The sequence below is a fragment of the Panthera leo genome, chromosome B4, assembly GCF_018350215.1.
Source record: "Panthera leo isolate Ple1 chromosome B4, P.leo_Ple1_pat1.1, whole genome shotgun sequence".
NCBI classification, from domain to species: Eukaryota; Metazoa; Chordata; class Mammalia; order Carnivora; family Felidae; genus Panthera; species Panthera leo.
In genome coordinates, this window is record NC_056685.1 from 2711472 (window position 1) to 2717584 (window position 6113).

At 55.8% G+C, this 6113-nt stretch overlaps 1 long non-coding RNA gene across 1 annotated transcript; it reads right to left on the bottom strand.

The window, feature by feature from the left end:
• Window positions 1-4647: 4647 nt before the first annotated feature.
• On the bottom strand, window positions 4648-5879 carry LOC122225487. The gene is made up of 2 exons (XR_006205205.1): window positions 5281-5879; window positions 4648-4858 (listed from the first exon to the last, which is right to left on the bottom strand). It is a non-coding gene; the product is annotated as an uncharacterized LOC122225487 (long non-coding RNA).
• Between the last annotated feature and the right edge of the window lie 234 nt (window positions 5880-6113).

Sequence of the window (6113 nt, forward strand, 5' to 3'; positions counted from 1 at the left end):
AAAAGATGTGAACAGAGCCTCCACTCAAGATGAGGTGCACACGGCAAATACACCCAGGAAAAGATGATGACATCCCTGGCGGCTAAGGGCGTGGAGTTTAACACCAGCGGCCTGGACGGTGCCCGCGGACGGCGCGTGGTCTTACGCCCTCTGCTGGAATTGCACGATGGTGCAGCCCCGAGAAGCACACGTGGGCAGCTCATTTAAGAAGTAAACTCTAAACTCGGACCCCATGTAACCCGCTCCCTCCCTCCCAGACAAGTACCGGAAGGAAACGCTGGCTTAGCCCCACCCAGAGACCCGGACAGCAGTGTTCGCTGCAGCTTTGTCTGTGATGAGTGACGCCGGGAATCACCCCAAGCGGCCGTCCGCAGGTGGATGGATAAACATCGTGTGTTTCCCAACGATGGAAAGCTTCTCGGCCGTGAAAAGGAACGAACTGGTGACACGTGCCGTAAAGGGCTGGATCTCAAATCGTACCGCTCGGTAAGATGAGCCACAACAGCCGCAAGTACAGAGCATATCGTTCTGTTTATGTAAAATTCTAGAAAGCGCACACAAATGCGTGGCGAATGAAAGCAGCTTGCTGGGGGGCGGGTGGGGGAGAAGGAGGGGGGGCACAGGGGAAACTCTGGGGGTGACAGATACGTAATATTCCTGACGATGGTCTAAGTTTCTTCAATGCAAACATAGGTCAGAAGTCACTGATTTATAAGCTTTAAATATGTGAATTTACTGTAAGCCCATTATGCCTCAGTAAAGCTAGGGGGGAAAAAACCAGGGAAAGTGCTAGTAAAACAGAAAAAAAAAAAAAAATCAAACATAGTCTGTGCTAGTCAGGCCTCGACATGCACGATAAGCTTTTAACCTTAGGACCCAGAGCCCGACAGATTCTTCCCAAAATCCTGAGCTCAGGGGTGGCTCTGTGGTCTCAGGGTCCTGAAAACAGAGTCGACGCTCGGAGTGGTCGGTTACGACGCATATTAAGTCCATACCGCAGATGAGAAGGTACACCTCATGGAGAGAGAAACCATGGCGCTAATGGGGACCTGCAAATCCCCGGGGGTGTGGACGGGGAAATTCCTGGGAAGGGAGCCAGACCTGGTCTTTAGGGAAATCATTTCGCGTCTTCTCATCTTTCAAGTAGGTATAATGGACGGAGAGGTCGGTCAGCAGGCACAAAGCTTCAGGCGTAAGACGAGACGTTCTGCCCACCCGAAGTACGGGGCGCGGGGCGGGGACTGCTTGGTCACACTGTGCCGTGGGGCTGACGCCGGCCCCCAGCCGGGCCAGGATGTCGCCTTCTAACCTCTCCAGGGAATCTCTAACGCAGTGTGGTGGGAGGGCTGTGTAGGCGCGGGTCCATGAGCCCGCCCAGGGCCGTCGTGGGGCGGTCGTGGGGCCGTCGTGGGCTGCCAGAGGCTGCGCTTATCAACAAGCAGGTGTCTCCGTTTCCTGGTCAGCGATACAAACTGATTACGGTGTTTCTCAGATTTTAACATGCATCAAGTCCCCGCAGAATCTTGCTGAACTGACGCCTTAACTTCTGCACCCCTAGAAGGCATGTCAGTCCCCAGAAGCACAGACCACACCGGCCGTCACAGGGGCGCCGAAGGCAGTGAGGACAGGTGGAAACACATTCCACACTCCCACACATACACACGTACGTACACACACGCCGCCCTTTCCTGATTGTAGTGAAAACCTCTGGCTTCGTCCAGCTGGGGGGTGAGTGCTAAGCATAGGGACCCCTGGTGTTCCTGCCCAGAGCTAGCTGGCCAGGAGACGGAAAGCTTGCCAGCACCCCAGAAATGAATAAAATCCCGAGTCTGCCTGATCCGGATTTTGCTTTCTAAATATCCCAGTCATGGTAACACTCATACAAAGCTTATTTATTTGGAGTTGCTTTTTACATATGTATTATTTCCTAAATTCCAACGTTAGCTGGCTAGAGCAGAGAGCAAAGACAAAGTATCTGGATTCCTGTCGGTCCCCACATGATACAAACAGAAATGCACACAGAGCTCAGTTGCGAAAGCCTCTCCAGGTTGGACAGCGTGGGGGCCGCTGGGACCCACGGAACGGGATGTAGTGCAAAGAAGGAAACACAGCCCCTTCCTCAAAAAGCCTGTCGCTGAGCTGGGGGTAAAGTCCACGTGAAGCACGTGCCTCATCGGTGAGCAGGCGTCTAACTCGTCGTGAAACAGAGACCACGCCTGTGCTAGTGGCCGTCCCACACAGTGGGCCCTAAGGGGCCTGGTCCTGGCTCTCGGTCCCGGACTTTGCCACGACTCTGTGACAGCTTTACCGAGACAGGAGTCTCTCAGCCTGTTATCTGAAGACCGGGGTCCCACCGGGGACGCTTAGGAGCACGTCCCCCAAAGCAGCAGCTACTCCTTCCCATGTCTTCTACTCTTCCTGTCATCAGACAGGGCACGTCGTCACCCCTACCAAGCTGACTTCCGCACCAGGACTCAGGGGTCTTGCAGTTCCCCTGCCGGCTGGGGTAGGGCCCCCCACCCCCGAGTGACCCAGGGGCTGCAGCCTGAGCCTGAGCCGGTGGCCGCGTCTGGCTCTCCTCATCCCTCCCGACCCCTCCCGCCCGGACTTTGGAACCTGCCCCAGGAATCACTGGCTCCTCCAGCCCTGCCCGGGCCGCCTGCCGCAGGGCTTGGCCTTACAAGGAAGTCCCTGCCCCGATGACTTCACCCCTGGTCCCCCGGAGGGAGGGCTGGCCTCGCAGACAAGGGAGGGAGGGTGACCTCGCTGACTCGCTGACACACAGGCCAGGTTTCCTTCCACGTGTCCTTGGTGCAAAGGTCCCCACCGGGTGACCACCACCTTCCTCTCAGCCCAGAAAGAGCCGAGGGGGCCGGGGTCTGGGAGGGAGGAGGGTCCCGGGCCCCCGGGGCACCAAACAGGGGCCAGGGGACAGCTCCCGCCTCAGAGGAGAAGCCCATCGTCCACCAGCACAGAGCACAGCCAGGACTGGCCTTCACCTCTAACTCAGCCATCGCCTCCCGCTGAACTCAGTGCCAGGGCAGACCCGGAACTCCCAGGGCCCGCCTCTCCTCCACCCTGCCACTGTCAGCCAGGACTCCCTCTGCTCCCCCTGCTCTGCCCCTGCTCTCCCTCCACCCTCCCCCTGCCCTCCCTCCATCCTCCCCTTGCACTCCCCCTGCTCTCCCCCACCGTCCCCCTGCCCTCCCCTTGCACTCCCCTCTCTCTGCTCTCCCCCTGCTCTCCTTCCCCCCTGAACTCCCCTCTCCTCTCTACTCTCTTACTACTCTCCCTGCTCTCCCCCCTACACTCTCCCTGCTCTCCCCCTGCACTCCTCTCTCTTTCTGCTCTCCCCTGACTCCCTTGCACTCCCCTGTACTCCTCTCTCCCCTCTGTTCTCAGAATATTCCCCATCCTTCTCTGTCCTTCTCGTGACAAGTCACATTATCATTTCTGGAAGCCTGTTAAGCTCCTGGGATTGAGTCTCACCCTCAAACACCCACCAAGGGACTTGGTCATCCTCCCTGAGCACAGGTCAGACCCTATCCTGGCCTGGCCTGGCGGCAGCCAGGGAAAAAACAATGCACTAGAGATAGGGCAGGTGAATCCTTGGAAGAGGCAGGCCAAGGCCAGGAAGGGGCTGGGACACGGGAGTCCTTGAACAATGTCCCTGATCCAGAAACCAGGCTGCTCAGGGGCTGGGACCCCGGCGCTCACTGACCCGGGGCACATGCTGGGTGCTGCTGGCAGCCTGGTGAGGGCCTGCCAGTCTGGCCTGGTGCGTGTGGGTGTGAACACACACCTGCACCCCCATCCCCCACCCCCATCCCCCACCCCCGCTCATACTCGTGCCCCCCGAGCCGGGAAGACGAGAACTTGAGAGAGATCTCAGGCGTTCATAAACACCATCAGGAGTCAGCCAAATCCGGGGAAGATTTCCAGAAGCTCCTCTCACAGAATGTGATCGGAGGACTTGTTTGCTCCTGTCATCAAAGTCATTTCTGGAATGTCACCAACACATAGCTAACAAGACATGAAAATAAGCTCTAACCATAAGAGTCTCATTTTTAAGTGGAGAACGAAAAGCAGAACAGAGCTGCTGGAGAATGGTCATGTCCCAGAAGAAGAGCGGCTTTACCGGCATCCCCCCCACCCAGAGTGCTTCAAGGGACGGCTCTGGACGATCTGCCCCTGATCTTTGGGCAAAAGTGATAATTGTCCTTCTCTTCCTCTCTGTCTCTGTCTCTCTGCCTCTGTGTCTCTCTTTCTCAAGTTAACACTTTGGTGGGAAACTCCCTTGAAATAATCCAACATCCAGGGCTCCTGGTGGCTCAGTCAGTTGAGCTTCTGACTTCGGCTCAAGTCATGATCTCGCGGTCCGTGAGTTTGAGCCCCACGTCGGGCTCTGTGCTGATGGCTCGGAGCCCGGAGCCTGCTTCAGATTCTGTGTCTCCCTCTCTCTCTGACCCTCCCCCGTTCATGTTCTGTCTCTCTTCGTCTCAAAAATAAATAAACATTAAAAAATTTTTTTAAAAAAGTTAAATAATTCAACATCCTTTATACTCATTCCCATATACCAAACTGCCCCCTGATCTGCACATTGGTTTCCAATTATTTTGCCCACTCGCAAAAAGCCCACGCCACTCGTAAAAGGTCCTGTTGTATTATTTCGGTGCTTGAAAATCACGAGACGTTAAGAGAAGAAAAAAATCTGCAAAACACATCATCCAAAAACGTGAAGACCTTACGGTGAAACAGAATCGGAACATTTCCCCCCCGGTCAGAAGCCGTCAGCGTGCGTGGATTTTCCATGTCAATCTCTACGCTTCCCACCTGCAGCTGAGTTGTCTTTACTTGCCTGGCTCAAAAAAAAAAAAACAAAAACAAAAAAACAAACCTGAGAGTAAGTTTCAAAAGAAAGTTTCTGAACCCTCCACAAGGTCAGAATCTTGGAGCTAAGGAGAACAAACACCCGCGGCCAGGCAGCCGGGGAGCGGAGTGTCCTGGCCCGGGACCGGGCGGCCGGCGGGGACACAAAGGTTTCTGTGTGCAGCTCCGCTGGCCCCAGCGGAAGGGAGTGTATTCTGGCCAGAGAGGCAGAGGTCGAGCAAGGCGATGACACAGAATGGCCTCGGAGCGGGGTTGAGGCCCACGGGATTCTCCTCCAGGAGAACGGAGACTCTGATGCCGAGAAGACCTTCCTCCCACGTCGCCGGGGACCGGGGCCACCGTGAGGGCCCGCGTCTCACCGTCCCGACCACACCGAGCCCTGGCATTTACCTGGAACCCCGGTGGTCCCCACTCGTGGGGATAATTTGGTCTTCCTTGCTGACGACGATTCTTCTCCGGTGTCCCGCCCTTCTTACTGGGTCGAACCTCAGCTATTTCCAGGATGGATGCCAGGGTGGGTGCAGGAAGCCCGGCAGACAGCGGCGACACCGCTGAGCTCAACCTCAGAGTAAAGGAAGTCTGGGCACGATAAGGGGGCAACAGAAAGGAGGGGACGTGGCAGAGAGAAATCGTGGTCACAGTCAGACTAGCAAAAGTAGGCCTTTTCTGTGCCCCGTCACTTATGCAATTGCTTTTGGGGGGGTGTTAACAAAAGCAGGTTCCTTTCCTACTCCTGCCGGACAATTTGACAAGTTAAAAATAAACGGGGGCAGGTTTGCATGCAGAGGAAAGGGAAGCAGAGGGGTGTCCATCCGGGCACTGGGGTCGCAGCCCGGCTTCCGCACCGCTCTCCGAGGCCAGGGCCGGCAGCCGCGGACTTGACCCTGGCTGGCTCTGCCCAACAGGTGCACTGGACTGTAGGAAGAACCTTCTTTCTCCCTGTCTGTAGCTGCAGGGTGGCAGGGACGTCTCCTCCTCCCAAGGCGCCGTAAACAAGGAGGCAAGAAAATAAAGAATTAAAATGCTATATGATAACATAGTTCAATCGAGACCTTTTCTTCAAAAGAAGAGGCTCTGGAATTGCTTCCGTTGGCATCAAAAGCAGCCAGCAACGGGCCTGTAGAGCTCAGTTTAAGGGCAAACATTGCAAAAAGAATGCAGACAATTCTACTTAATAAGAGCAGAGGAAGGGAGGCCTTCTGTATGTTCTTTCCTGTGGAAGA